The 16,264-nt window shown below is 48.4% G+C and overlaps 1 protein-coding gene across 1 annotated transcript in view; it reads left to right on the forward strand.

The window, feature by feature from the left end:
• The window catches only part of DNAH11 (dynein axonemal heavy chain 11), a 3,007,685-nt gene that overhangs the window by 2,335,847 nt on the left and 655,574 nt on the right, over window positions 1-16,264 (forward strand). The gene's annotated exons all lie outside the window — the stretch shown is intronic.

Below are 16,264 nucleotides of genomic sequence, written 5' to 3' on the forward strand. Positions count from 1 at the left end.
TCTTCAGGTACAAGAACATCGATACTACAGCATCGTAATTTATCACTATTTGACATTATCAGATATGAAATCACTTTGGAACCTAACATCACTCTAGCTCCCCCAGGATTGCTATATTTTTAACCGGAACCACTACTCTGGATCATTTGGAGGTCAGGAATTTCAGCAAAGCAGCTCAGTAGAAAGCATCTGTTCCTTAAACATCTCATGCTCAGAAATAAAAGAAAAATCTAAAATAAAGGGTGCGGAAAGTAAGTGATTAACTTGGCAAACTACCTCGGGGACAGGTCCAATAGAATTAATGATAACATTACTGCCTAAAGAGGAGGCAAATAGCTCGGCATTTGGATTCAAGTTACTCTGTGCCATCGATGGAGAGCTTGGATCTAATACAATTACTTCTTGTGAAGCTAGGATTGGGGCACAGGGATTCAATAAGGGTGATCGAGGTACCCTTGAATTGATTTCAGCTTGTCCTTCTTTATAGCATTCGAATCAGAATTCAGTGACAGAGTTAAAATTAAATTAGGGTCAAAGCGTATTCGTTTTGCTCTTTTTTTTGTTTTTCCTTCAACTGTTTTCTCTTTTTTCCTTTTTCTTCTTACAAACAATTTTACTTTCGCTCTTGATATCCTTTCCCTTAGGTGGAGAAAGATCAGCTTTTGATTATTTCATTATAGAATGTTCTGATTTTTTAGCTCCTTTTTAAGAAAAAAATGGGGAAAACTTTTCGTACTGTATTTATTCTTTCCTTCTCAGCGTGCTGAAAGGACAAAGATGCAGGTACAGGAACAGAGTCTAATTCAGTAATGATTTGTTCCATTGAAATAGCGGCAGGTGTACTGGACTTTACAATGAAGTTAATGTAGGCTTCAGCCGCTTTGGAAGGAGTACCATTACACTGTACTGGCATTCATGAAAAGTAGTCAGCAGAGTTTTGATCTTTTCTTGGTCGATGCACGATAGTGTAGTTATATTCCTATAGTCGCAAACCCAATGGTCAATTCTAGAGGGCATCTTGGCTTTTGGGTTGCCAAATATGGTAAGTGAAAGGTTTGCCATATAAGAATACGTGGAAATGCTCACAAGCCCACACCACTGCTAAACTTTCTTTCTCAGGTTGTGAATAAACACGTTCAGTTTGTGACAAACTTCTGCTTGCATATGCCACAATATTCAACTCATACTATGTACTGCTTGTGCCCCACTTTTCTACCCCATACATACTGTGAGCTGAGTTTCATTTAGAGCAGTATGTTTCAAACTGGGTAGTGCAAGCTCCTTTGTGTGAGAGATTTATATGCCACAATATCCTTTCAAGCATTTGGGAGTCCACCGCGTTGAGCAAGGATCGCGCCCAAACCGACTGGGCTTGTGTCAACAGCAACTTCTGCTTGAAGCTTCTGATCAAAGTAGGCCATCATAGTGGTGTTCTCAATTGCACTCTTGATTTTCCTAAAACATTGTCCATATTCATCTGACTAGTGAAATGAAATTTTTTTTTGATAAGTCTTTTAAGGGAGCACTTACAGTGGCGAAGTCTTGTATGTATCTGGAACAGGAACTGTCCATGCCAAGGAATTAACATAACATGGTAACATTTAAAAAAAAAAAATAATAATGAAATATTAAATCGGGCTGGAGTGGCGCTTTGACTCCACATGCGGCAAACTTCAATCTTCACTTTGACTAAGGTACTTGTGGCACTCATGAGCAGTGGACCACGGCAAACTCTTTGAGAAAGCACTGCCGATCTTCAGGTTACGTATCTCCTATCTCATCACCATTTGTAGTGTCATCCCCAGGCTGGGTACTCGTAAATGAATACACCAGCACATGGAGCTTGGTTTTACCCGTCTTTATTCCTCTGCGTGTAACTGCGAACCCTACATTTTAAACATGAACTCTGTTCATCACAACCGAAAACGTGTTTCACAGTCTATATAGTCCATCAGGAACCGAAAGAGTCCTGTCATCGCTAACTCACAAGACACTAGAAACGTCTCATGCGCTTGTATTTTTACAGCAGTTCAGTTCCTTGATTGCCTATAAAAGTTACATAATTGACCAGAACACCTTTGCATGTACACAGAGCAGATCAAAATACGAAAAAATGTCTATTGGAGGAAATCGTGTTTTTCCTCTGGAAATGTACAAACAGAGTGTTTGGTTCAGGTACTTTCATGATGTGCAGTATCATGATGACACATTATGTGCCTGCACGCTGCAGCTGCGCGCAGTCACAGAATGGACGTCATTTTTCTCCAGAAATCCTGCTGTTTAAAATGAACATTTGCTAATAGTTGGAGAAGGGGGTTTGGTGGAGAGGGAGGATGAAAAAATGTGTCGTAGGTACTTCTCAGCACAATGCCACGCCCCCTCCTCACACAGTGAATAATTGTTTAGGTCGAGCATTCAAGACCTCTTGTGTATGTACTTTGTGGGCTGTGGAGATCAGCCCTAGGACTTGTCTGTTTCCGCTTAGGGTTTTCGTTTTCTGTTCAACTGCCTCTATTTAACTGTCTTGATAGAAAACGACCAGTAGAGGTCATTAAAATGCCAGAATTGCTTTCTGCTGAGGGACTTTCTGTTTTTTAATTGTTCTGTAAACTGCCTCTATTCAACTTTCTTTATAGAAAACGACCAGCAGAGGTCAGTAAAATACCAGAATCACTTAAGCATTCTCTAGATTCCAGTCCATAGAAATTGTCTTCCATGAGCACCCATAGACAATAATATATTTTTTCAAATCTTTTATTTTCAGTGATATGACCACTGAAGGCCCTGATTTTATATTAAAAACAGAGCTTTGGACTATACCATTTCAGGCTGAAAGGCAATATTTCTCTCCATGTGTTCCCATACGTGGCGTATCACGCAGTTTGGTGCTTGCTTTCCCTTCATGTTAAAGAACAGTAGATGTTTTAGTACCCCGGCTAATGTGCTGCATAGATAAATACATATAAGAACCCAAAGGCGAGACCGATTGCATTTCAAATGCTTGTTTTAGTTGGAAGGTCTGCATGGACCAGATCTTGAACATGCTCTGCCCACGTAAACAGGCGCAGAAGAGGTTAGTGTGTCTGTTTTGCTTAATTTCATGCATTAACATTGTCAATTTCAATTATGCGTTCATGCGCAATTTGCACACAGTTTGAAAACCGAGATCAGTAATTGCCTATTCATGTCTCCATTCCTTAGATGTCTGCAGCTCGTTAACTAACTCGGAGGTTTTCAAACTTAATGTATGGTGTACAGGCATAGCAAAACAAATATAATGACCCCTTCTGCGTCAGTGCAACAGAGCAGAAATAATATGTGCCTCTGTGTGGGACCACATCGTGTTGGCAAAGCCACACTTTATGGACAGGAAGTGGTGTACACCCTGTTGCGCAGCAACTTTCTGGATTGTAAATAATTGGACAAAGTGTGTGAATTATAACCCTATCAGTAATTGTACTTCATGTTTAAGTGATTTCCATTTTAGGGAAAGCCTACAGATGGGCAAGTAAGACTTTCAAAACATATTCTAAAGTACTATGTTTCCGGACCTGAGCTGGGCAACCTTCATAAATCTGTATTTCCACCAAAAAGGGCTTTATAGAAAGGCAATTTCAACTCAAGTGAAGTTTGGAAACACTCAAGGGCCCAATATAGACTTAGACCAGCAATAATATAATTTCCATTGGAAGTGACTTTTGCATCTCAGACACACTAGCATAGGGAATTCTGACATTTTTAGAAATATCTAATATTGCAGCACATCAATCAATCAATCAGTATTCGTAGAGCGCAACACTGTCACCCCTGGGTGTATCTGGATGCTGGGGTCTTCGCCAAAAAGCCAGGTCTTGAGAAAATGGCAGGAAAAGGGAAGAAATGAGCAGAGAAAAGAAAACCGGCGGCAGAAAAATGAGCAGTAAAGGCAAAACAGAGAAGAACATGGCAAAACAGAGGGCAGAAAAACGAGCAGCAAAGGCAAAAGTGAGGGTAGAAAAACGAGCAGGAAAAGCAGAGGGCAGAAAAATTTGCAGAAATGACAGAACAGAGGCTGAAAAATAAGCAGAAAAGGCAACATGGAGGGCAGAAAAACAAGCAGAAAAGGCGAAACGGGGAAGAAAAAGGAGCAGAAAAAAGGCAAAACAGAGGGCAGAAAAATGATCAGAAAAAGGTAAAACAGAGCAAGAAACGAGCAGAGAATGCGCAAACAGTGGGCAGCAGGTAGACATGCAGCAGAGGGTAGCAGACTGCGGGCAAGCTGGACAAGAGAACTGTCACAGGGGTAGCTGACACACCTGCAGGAAATCCACTGGTGGGATTTCAGAAAGCATTCGCCGGCACATTTACAATCAATCCACTAGCAGCAGGTCTGAAAATGACTGTGTTGCAAAGAACATTCTATTGGTAAGATATACAGTACTTCTCGTTTTTCCACTGTGGGGTTTCCGTATGTGAGAATGGCATGGACGTTGATTCACCAAAATGCCTGGGGTAGCGAAAGTGACATCATATACCCTTTGACCATAATGATGTCACAAGAAGTGACATCATATGACATTTGACCCTGCATAGTCACATAACCTTAATCCTGATGACATCACAATAATTAACATTGCTGAAGTTACGTAATTTTATCATTAATATTATATATTCTTCCAGGGGAGAACAAAGGGTGGGGTTTTCTCTTCCCTGAGAAAAGTTTGAAAAAAATGGGCTTTACTAGTTAATTTTAATGCATCATTTTCACCCAAATTTGCTATAAAGCCTTAGGCTCTAAAAAAAACACTAAATATTCAAGTCCTTTCATGGTGTACCATTTTGTGATTATTCAACATAATGTGTGCGTATGGGGGTGTTTCTTCTATAGTTAGGCTGGAGACCCGAATAACTAAATGCCTTCTGTATACCACTTACGTTGCCAGTTGCCTTCTTAACTGCATTATAATGATGCGTTCATAGAAATCCAGGGTAGCCCATTTCTAAAATTATGATTTAATTGCCAAGTTTGATTTACTCAACATTGAGGTAACTAATAATAAGTTATCTACATAATCACTCTTTTGAATCATGCCTACTAGAGACTTTCTTTTGTTTATTCTCTTCATGCATTGGTCTGTTATTGTGTCGCTGACATATTATTCACGCCACTGCAGCGTCCAACATGGGGCAGTGATCAGGCCGATTCAGCCACTGGCTACCTTCATTGTGAGAGACATTAATGTGCTACTCCACAGGGAGCACAAGCGCACACAAAGTAGTTCCTTTCAGTGCCAAGGACTAATATAGCAATGGCTGCTTTATGGGACTAAAAGATATTTTTGGTTTTAAACAATGATTTCCTTTTTTTACATTGGCTGGGATCCAATCGCTCCACCAACAATGAAGATTTACAAAATCATGGCAAAACAAAACTACTTCAAACCCAAAAGTCTGGCAGCTGAGGCCAGTCCTATTGGTTTTGCCAATGCTTGTCCATAATTCCAACAGTACATCCTTTAAAGATCAAAGATGGCACCCAAGTGGCATTTAGTACTTTACAAAAGTTAACACATTTTTTTTTTTTTTTTTTTTTTTTTTTTTGAAACCGTTTATTGCAGGTTGTAAAAGTTACAGGTATGGGCCTACAACCACCCGGCCGGCCGCTAGAATGACAAAAGCATATTGCATACATACAGTAAAAGTCTCTCGGCAGTGCAGAGCAGTGAAACAGGAGTAATCAATGGTGCAGGCCACACAGCTCCAAGCCCACAGTACGGTTCCCTTTTCTTGAAACAAAACAACACCAAAAAACCACACCCGCAAGGCAACCCGCGATCCAAAGTGACAGCACGTGCTCCATAAGTGGGGGATCCAAACCAGCAGCAGAACTCTGAGGAGGGGAATGGGAGTAGGTCAGGGACTGGGGGGACCGCGCGCCCGCGGCCGAGGGAGGGGGGCCGTCTAGGGAGACGGAGCAGGTGAGGCAGCCGGTAGCAGTGGTGGCTCACAAATACCCCCGCGGTAGGCGTTCCAGGGGCCCCAGAGTTTCACCCACGCCCCAGGCTTACCCCTCGCCACATACACCACCTTTTCACGAAACATACACCAATCCATATGCTCTTTCCAGGCCGATACCGCAGGGGGCCTCTGGGATCCCCACAATTGAGCAATGTCACGCTTAGCTATCATGTATCCCAGAGTCACCCACCGCGTCTGCGGGACCGAATAGTCATTCGGTTCCCATACATTCAGCAAGCATCTCCTCGCTTCAGGCAGCAGCGCGACACGCGTAACCACACGCAGGACCTCATGCACACCACGCCAGAATCGCTCCACCTTCGGGCACTCCCACAGTATATGCATGAAAGTCGCCAGCGCACCACAGCCACGCTTACACAGTCCGTCACCAGCAAAACCCATACGCAGAAGCCTTGGCCCCGTCACGTAAACCCGGTGAAGGATCTTGAGCTGGACGAAACGAAGGCGAGCCGGGATGGCCACCTCTTTCGGGGAGGCCACCGCGGAAATCCAATCCTCGTCGTCCAGCTCCAGCCCGTCGGCAACCCAGGCCTCGCGGAGACTAGTCAGCAGGCACGATCTATCGTTGATCAGTTTTTTATATATGAGGGAGATCGTGCTGTCCGGTACATGGCCGTCCAGCACTCTGTCCTCCAGGGGGGAAGACTCCGGAATGGATGCGACGTCCGGGAAGACGGAGCCCAGCGCATGGCGGACTTGTAGGTACCGAAAGTACTCACTGCCCTGCAGCTGAAACTCCGCCTGCAGCGTCTCAAAAGTTTTGAATCCCCCCCTCGTCCAGAGATCTCCCACCGTGCTGATTCCGATCGTGTCCCACTTCTCGAAGCCCTTCGACGTCCATAGGGAGCCCAACCTCTCAGACGCATACAGCGGTGACGCCCGGGTCAAACGGTCCTTCCACCCCATAGCTGCATTAGCCGCGTGCCAGACACGCACCATAACACGCGTCGGTCCCGTCAAACGGGAGTCGGGCGCGCCAGAGTAGAGCGCGCGATTGTAATCGCCACCGGGTAGGAGCATTTTATCCATCTCAAATGCCGGGTTCAAGGCGGGCCCATAAAGGCCATGATTAATTGCAGCTAGTTGGGAGGCCCAGTAATACCGTTTAATGTCCGGGAGGGCGACCCCCCCATCGTACCACGGGAGCGTCAATTTAGCCAGAGCAATGCGCGGCCTCCCGTCCCAGAACAGGCGCCGCTGGAGGCCCTCCACCTCACGGAAATAGCGTGCCGGGACCAAGTCCATAGTATTCTGGAGGGCGTAGAGGAATCGCGGCAGGGACATCATTTTGAACAAAGCCGCTCGGCCGAGCGGCGAGAGCGGCAGACGCCGCCAGCGCACCACGTCCTCCCTCAAGCGCTGGAGGGGGGGCAGCAAATTCCGCTCATAGCGGGCCTCCGGGTCAAGTGTGATATAGATACCCAGGTACCGAAAACCGTGGGGGGCAATCTGGACCGGACAGTCCCGTGGTAGGGCCGGAGCCTCCCCGGAAAGCACATAGACACAGGATTTCGCCCAGTTGATGACCAGGCCTGAGTTGCGACCGAATGAGCGCAAAACATCAACCAGGACGATCAGTGATTTACGCGGGGAGGCGAGATACAGAAGGATGTCGTCAGCGTAGAGGGACACACGGTCCTCATGCTCGGGGGTCCAGCGGAGACCACGGATAGAGGGGTGCCACCGTAGCCACTCCGCCAGGGGCTCCAGGGCCAGGGCAAACAGGAGAGGCGACAGGGGGCAACCCTGTCGCGTACCCCTCCCCAGCGCGAATGGGGCCGAGACTCGCCCATTCACTACCACCTGCGCCAATGGGCCCGAATATAGCAATTTGACCCAGCTAATGAAACCCGGGCCGAACCCGAATTTCGCCAGCATCGCCCAGATGTATGGCCATTCAAGCGTATCAAACGCCATGGTGGCGTCCAAGGACGCCAAGATGGCCGGCTCCCGCACAAATGGGACACGCGCGAGCACCCCGTGCAAGCGCCGCAGATTGAGCGCCGTGTTGCGGTGCGGTATAAAGCCAGATTGGTCTTGGTGGACCAGGTCGCCCACCACGCCAACCAACCGGTTGGCCAACACCTTGGCAAGGATTTTGGGCTCCGCGTTCAAAAGCGAAATCGGCCTATAGGATGTGACCCGTTCACGGGGCTTCCCCTCCTTGTGGATCACCACAATTGTGGCCAGGCGCTGGTCCGGCGGGAGGGAACCCTGCGAGTGGGCCGCCAGGAACATCGCGCGCAGGTGGGGCGCCAACACATCCGGGCGTAGCTTGTAGAGCTCGATGGGAATACCATTGGGGCCCATGGCCTTGCCGGATGCAACCGAGCGAATAGCCAAGGCAATTTCGTCCGAGGTGGGAGGGGCGTCAAGCGAATCCCTGTCCTCCACCGTTAGGGAGGGCAGTGCGATGTCCCGAAGCAGGGCATGGGAATCTTCCTCCGAGCAGGGGGAAACCGGGGAGTAGACTTCGCGGAAATAATCCGCGAAGCAGGAGACAATGGCTTCCGGCTCGGTGACACACGCACCATCAACACTCTCAATCAAAGGCACCACGCGGCTCGCTCTCTCCCTCTTATCCAACCACGCAATCAATTTGCCAGCCTTATCACCCACATCATACAATCGCCCCTGCTGCTCTCTACTGAGGCCCCTGGCTGCCTCCGTGACGAGGGCCCGATAGGCCGCCTGCTTTAGGTGTAGAACATGCAACTTGGCGTCTGTTACCCCGCTCCCCAGGTCACCCTCCAGTTCTGCAATCTCGGCCTCTACCCGGGTCACCTCCTCCCGCTCGAGCCGCCGGGCATGGGAGATAAAGGAGAGGGCCTCCCCTCTAAGGACTACCTTGAAAGCCTCCCACAGGGAGATGGCGGAAGAGACCGACCCCACATTCTCGTCGAAATATCGCTGTAAGGATTTGATCAAATCGGCACGAATGGTGGGGTCACGCAAATACCATGCATTGATTGGGGCCACCCTGCCATCCCCCCTCGGGAAGACATCGAAATGCAACAACAATGGGGAGTGGTCTGAGATACCCCGCGCTAGATGGCGCACCTCCCCCACCCTCCCTGCATGGGCCGCCGGGACAAGGATGTAATCAAGCCGCGAGAGGCTACCATGGGCACCCGAGTGGAAGGTGTACTGTCGCAATGCGGGATGCTTTAATCGCCAGCAATCCACCAGGCCCAGCGTGTCCAGAAGGCCGGGCAGCCACGCCTGTGCCCGGGGGAGGTCCCTAGGGGGATGGCGATCCATAGACCCAGAGGCTACCGCATTAAAGTCCCCTCCAACCACCAGCAGGCCACTCGGAAGGTCCAGAAGGAGGCGCCCCAGGTCCGCGAATGTGGTGGCTTGTAACCCAGGCGGGACGTACACGGATATAAAGATAAACACTCTACCCTCCATTCTTCCCACCAGAACCGTGTAGCGTCCCCTCTCATCATGGCGCACCTCATCAATCTCCAACGGGAGCGAGTTCTTGATCATAATACCCACCCCCCGCGAGCCCGAGGTGAAGCCGGAATGTGCCACCAAACGATATCCCCGCCGATTCATTGCATGAAAGGAGTTACCTATAAGGTGCGTCTCCTGCAGGAAGACAACATCTGGTGAAATACGTTTTAAGTACTGCAGGACCACACCACGCTTAATCCTATCCCCCAGGCCGTTAACATTCCATGACAACACAGTCAAATCCCTACCCCCCATCATACGTCGAATCAATCGGTCGTCCCCCATCGAGCATCCTAGTAACAACAACATAGTAGCAGGTTTGCCCTGCGGTGCTAACAAACAACACACCCCCCCCACCCCCCGGTCCCAACAGAACTCCCCCCTCCCTGCACCCCTGCATGAGCCCAGACAGCCCCCCCAAAGTGCAGTGTGCCTGTCGCCCCATAGCTAAATACTAACTAGTCCCCCAGAGGAGGAGGGAAGCCCCCAACAGACCCCACGCAACCTCCATAGGAGGGGAACATACGCAATCAATAAATGGTGAAGGAACAACGTCCAGAGCAAGGCCTATTCAGTCACCCCTCAATTCTGATCCGGCGGGCCCTCCTCGCCAGCCGCGCCCCCCCCGCCCTCCCGGCCCCGATCTCCAGGCAGAGTGTCCAGCCAGTCCCCAGCCGCCTCGGGCCGGTCAAAGAAGTGCGTGCGACCATCCACCTCTACCCTCAGCTTGGCTGGAAAGAGCATTGAGTACTTGAGGTTCAGGTCCCTTAGGCGACGTTTAACCCCAAGAAAGCTCTGTCGCTGCTTCTGGACCGCCGGAGTAAAGTCTGGGTAGAAATGTATCTCCATGTTGTCAAGCTTGACCGGTCCCTGTTGCCTGGAGGTCTGGAGGATAGCATCTCTGTCCCGAAAATTAAAAATCCGGGCAATGAGCGGCCGCGGCGGGGCACCAGTCTTAGGTCTGCCCCCGGGGACCCGGTGAGCACGCTCCACCGCAAAAAGCTTACTCAGCCCCCGGGGCTGGAGATGGGTCAGGATCAAATCTTCCACGAAAAGATCCGCCGCCTCCGCCTCTCGTCCCTCCGGGACCCCCACAATACGGACATTATTCCTCCGGGCCCGACCCTCGGAGTCCTCCAATCGCCGGTCCATCAGGGCGCTCGCCTGGCCAAGCCGGCGCACCTCCTTCTGGAGGGCCACCACGTCTGTCGTGAGGCTCGTTGTGGTGTGGGCCAGGGAGTCGACTCGGTCGTTTGTTTTGGACAAGTCTGCCCTCACAAGGCTCACGTCCACAAGGACCGAGTCTATTTTTTGCGCTAAGGTGTCGAAACGCTGGTCCACCGAGGCCTTCATCTCTGCGATGGCGCCCATGACGTCCCGGAGGGTCAGATCCCCTGGATGAGCAGATGCCTCCGTCGGGCCCACCGGGGATGCACTCGATGTCTCCGGAGAACCCTTCTGAAGCGTGTAGCGGTCCATACTGTTGGCCTGGTGCGCCGTGCCACGGCGGGTCGTCTTCACCTTCGCCCGGTCGCCATCTTGTTTGGTGGACATGCTGGCTCTTCCACCGTCGTGCCAAGCTCCCCAAACGGGCCGCTATACCAGTCACGGGTGCCAGGGGGGGGGCAGGGGCGACCACCGAACCGCGGGTCAACCCACCGCCGGCGGGTCAGCCGGGCTCCTGGACAAGGCCACCGCACCCCGCTCCGCAGCCCGACCCGGCTTGAGAGCTAGGAGGGCGCAAAAGCGAAAGTGAAAGTGCGGGGTACGCCAGTCGCCCAGCCCCGCTCGCCGCTGTTATTCACTTTGTCCCCGGATCGCCCCACTACTCCAATCCGGGGGGCCGGCGAGGAGAAGGCCGCAACCTTCGATCGATGCTCCCACCGGCGTTCGGGGTCCGATTCGAGCCCAAAAAACGGGTGGCGCCTCAGCTCCGGTTCCCCAACACAGTCCCCTCAACAAGGACAGGATATCGCCAGGATTAATTCAGGAGGTCGCGGAGGTCCTCGGGAGCCTCGCACCTACGCGGCCATCTTGGTCGCGCGCTAGGCTCCTCCCCTCAAGTTAACACATTTTAGAACACAAATAAAAAATTAGGTCCCTTGCTTAGCAGCAGGTTTTGTCATTATAAAGATCTGAAATACTCCAGATGTTGAAATAAGTGAATGGGATAAGCCCTCATGTAAAACCCTTGTTTTAGGCACTAATGCAAAACTATGTGGAAACAATAACTTAGAGAGGTCCCAATACTGACAAGAATTGACTATAAATGCCCTCATTACAAGTTGTGAGGAGTGGTAGCTGCACAGGAGAACCCATGGCTATCTGCACTCCCACCAACACGACTTGCACCACAAACACAGGACATGCAAGTAAGCGGGACACTGAGACTGGCCAGTGCCTGCCACAAATAGCCTAGCATAGCATACTCAGCTATACAGATATACTAATAAGAGGTGGTAGGAGGATGGCCATTGTTGATAGGGGATTATGTGACCCCTGGCCTAGATGACAAAGACCGAGAGATTGTTTATTGCACTTCTTAGTTCATGGGAGTCCAGGGGAATGTGTGAGATATACATCATAGCAGCATATTATTTACCCCTTATTGCAGATAACACTATGGTACTGTTGGGTTCCTCTCTCTGCTAATATGTTGTTGAAGGCTGTGTATGTTGAATACACCATTCCCAGCATCGAGGGAGGCATCTGTCGCTGGGTGTCCATACATATGTCTGTTCCTCAGGGAGATTATAAACTCATTCACCTCCTTTTCCACCCTTTAATGGGAGACCCTTGTGCTAGTGAGACCTTTTGACTATTTCCCAATTTAGAACCCAACTAACATTCCAGGATTAATTCTTCATCTATTTTAAAATACTGTGTGGACTTTTTTCAAGAGGTTATCGATTTAGATCCTGATTGTGTATGCTATTTGAAGAGATGCAGTCAAAGTGTACTTTTCAAGTGATTCAGTCATTAGTATTGAGCTACTGTAGTGGTGGTCTTCCAGACTTTGACTTAAATCCATCCTTTCATCACTCGAACTGATTCAACTGTGCTGCTTAGTTGTCGCATCATTCAGCCAGCCCCATCGTCTGCCTCACCATTGTTTAGGGGTAGGCCCTTTCTCAAAACCTTTCTTTTGGCAATGCAGGGCTTTTCCATCAGTGACTAACCTGCTTTCCGTCAGATAAATGACCCTTCTCACTGCTTAACCTTTTGTGGTGCATTTAATACCTAACTTACATTACACTAGCTTATGGTGAGATACGCACTATAGAAACACACAAATACGTATTACATACCCATGAATGAAGGAATGGATGAATGTGACTTGAGAAGCGCACTGCTACTGCCTGTAGTGTCCTGGTGATGTGCATTCAGTAATCTACAGAGTGCAGTCAGGTCATCTATTTTTGTTGTTAGAACCAGGTCTTCAACCTTTTCTTGAACAGTGAGGTAGCATCTACTGAGCAGAGCTCGAGAGGGAGTTTGTTGCATGCCATTGGTCCAAGATAGGATAAGGTCCGTCTGCCTGTTCTTATGCAGCGAATCTGAGGAATCTTTGCAAGAAGGCTGTTGGCTGACCTCAAGTTTCTGGAGGGGGCATAGAAACTGATTCTGGCCCCAAGATAACCTGCATCTGTATGGTGCAGTGCTTTATACACCAAAACAACCCTTATGAAAAGAATTCTCTCCTTTATCAGAAGCCAATGAAGGGCACATAGGTGTGACAACACGTGTTCTTGGAGGCAGGTTGAAGAGAATGAGGACTGCCATATTCTGGACCACCTAAAGCTTGTGGAGCAGAAAGTCTGTGAGTCCCAATTATAGGGCATTTCCATAATCCAGCTTGGAGGCTAATAGTGCCTGGACTACCGACTTACTTGCAGAGAAAGAAAGGCAATGTAAGAACTTTTTTAAATCTAGAGAAGCCCAAAGCATATCCCAAACACTGACTTGATTTGTGGTTGAAAAGAAAGGGAGTTGTCGAATTGAACGCCCAAGTTCTTAACTATTGCCCCATGGGGACTTAGGGGTGGGACGTCTTTAGACCACAATGTGTGCCACTTATCTGGGGCATTAGAACAGAAGAATAGTATTCCGGTCATTTCTGTGTAACACTTTAGTTGATGGGCGTTCATCCAGTGAAAAATCGATGAAAGGTAGGTTTTAATGGACTCTCCCATATTATTCACTCTCCTTCCACATGTGAACAGCAGCTGGGCATCATCGGCATATTTAATCATCTTTGCGCCAAGGCTTCTTCCAGCTGGGCTAAATAACTGAGGTACACATTGTTCAATGTGGGACTTTAGGCAGAGCCCTGCAGCACTCCCACCATCAGCTCACATGCTCTTGAGGAAAAAGGAGGGATCAATACATCATGTCCTCTATCCTTCAGAAAGGAGGATGACCAGTTCAGGGCCAGTCCACCTACCCTGATAGATTGGTGACGTTCTAGAAGCCTGGGGTCGGGGACTTTATCGAAGGCCGCTGACAGCTCTAACATAATCAAAACAGCCTCCCCCCCAGCGTCCAAGGTGCCTCTGATATGTTCGATGACTTCCATCAGCACTGTCTCCATACTGAAGTTTGGCCTAAAACCAAATTGGCTAGGATGGATCAGATTATTATTTTTAAGATACTGAGAGAGCTGCTGGTTTTCAAGTGTTTCCAGTACCTTAGACAGGGCTAGCAGGAGGGATATTTACCTATAATTAGATTTCTCTCTAGGGTCTGCCGCGGGTTTCTTTTAACAGGGGCAGAATTTTTGCCTGCTTCCATGACACAGGGACCATTGGTGTAGACAGCAAAGCATTGAGCACCATGTTCACCAATGGGTTAAGGGTGGTTGCCCCCAGTGCTAGCAGGCTTGGAGGACAAGGATCTGATGGAGAATTTCCTTTGAGGCCTCGTATTGCTGCCAGTGATCCTCATTGAACAGACTAACCATCAAAAAAGGTCCCATAGCAGGTGTTATTTTGGCTTCTGTAATATTTATTTCATATTCCAAAGAAAATCTTTCCAGCCAACACATTTTGTTTCTCTCCAATCAGAACACGTGAATGCCCCTGCTGACATCAGTACGTTCAGCTCTCATTTCCAACAATTCACTGGATTGGCCTCACTATTGGAAACACATACTAACACAGCTTCATGATAATCCCCTGAGAGAGCATGATTTTAAGATCACATGCTCATTATATATAGATTTAATATGTTTTGTGGTTTCATTTTTCTATCATGGTCTAGTTACAGTTTGCTTGATAAACATACCCCTCTTTATTGCTACATTTAAGTACAGAACAGTGCTGAACCACCAGCACTATCATCTAAACCACCACTCGGACGTTTTGATGGGTGTCCTTTGGGTGGCTTGCTCCTTGCTGCCTACCAAACCAGGCCAGGTATCAATGAGGATGGATGCTGACTCACAGTTTTTTTCCCTAGTCAGCAAGATAAACGGTTTTCCTTTTTCTTTTATATTTTACTCTTTGGAATATTTGAGTTGTATTAATTGCTTTAATCTGCAGAACAGTTTATGGTTGTTTGGAGTATCCGCATTGAATGCCTGGCGCTGTTATCGTTCTTTTGCAAATCCCCACCAGAGCTTTTCCCATTTGTCCTCTGCTCTTTCTCAATGCAGTTTGCCCCCATCAGGCTGGGCACCCCTGGCAACATTAGCCCCCCATAGAGTGTGTATCCCTCTTATCAGAACTCCCCCGAGGCACTTTTAGTGATCATACCCACCCATTACATATACTCAGGACAAGTTTTGCTCTTTTGGTCTGACACTCCAAGAGAGGACAGCAACCAAGAGACTCATATCAAGTGATGAAAGAAGTACCAGCCAAGCACTGTACACGTTTTATCTTTTGCAGTGTTATTGTCATGATTTGACTGTACTTTGTATCAGCAGGAACAGCTGATTGCATTCCATAGCCGTGAAAATAAATATTGCCCAATGACACATTAATTAGAGCAACTGTACTAATAAACAGTAGCGTCCAGCTGCACATTCAACAGGTGGGGCAAATATTTAACCCACTGAAGGGGACTGAAAAAAAACAAGCAGTTCCCTTACGCTCTACGCCAAAGCTCTCAATCACGGTCCATTTGAAACAGTGTTTATAATAGGCCATGATTAAGAGCTCTAGAGTTGAGGCTGAAGGCACTGCGAGTTTCTCACAGTGCCTGTCCGCTAAATCTAGTTTATAAAAAAAGAAAGATTAACTTACCTACTGCTCAGTGCTCCTCTAATTCTTCTCGGCTGTTGGTGGCTCTAGCACAGGCATCTCAGAGCCTCATTCAACTCCCCTCTACCAATCCTGGTGCAGCTATCATGCTGCTCAGCCAGCATGAGAGATGCACCAGGAGTGGTTGGAGCATGCTGGTTCGATGCTTCCTCAAGCACGGGGGCTGTGCTTGCTCTCCATTCAGCTGCCTAAGACTGCTCGGGTTGGATTGTTTAATAGTGCACATGTCAGGCTGGCCATCGGAAGACAGCCAGCCAAAGTGACATGCGCACTTTAAACTGAAATGAACACTGTTCCTCCCTGCTGCTGGCCCCACCCTCAGACTTCGCTGCTGGCAGCATAGAAAAATAATTTGGCTTACTTGCTATTTTATTTTTCATGTTTACTTCACTCTCCTCAGATGGGCAATGCTTCTCCGTCCTCATGGATGCACCGCCGCTGCTAATAAATACACATTCACACATATATTACTACGGTGCAAAGGTAAAAAAAATGAAGTTTATTACCACTCTAAAGCAAAATTG

The sequence above is a fragment of the Triturus cristatus genome, chromosome 10 (genome assembly GCF_964204655.1).
Source record: "Triturus cristatus chromosome 10, aTriCri1.1, whole genome shotgun sequence".
Taxonomy (NCBI): domain Eukaryota; kingdom Metazoa; phylum Chordata; class Amphibia; order Caudata; family Salamandridae; genus Triturus; species Triturus cristatus.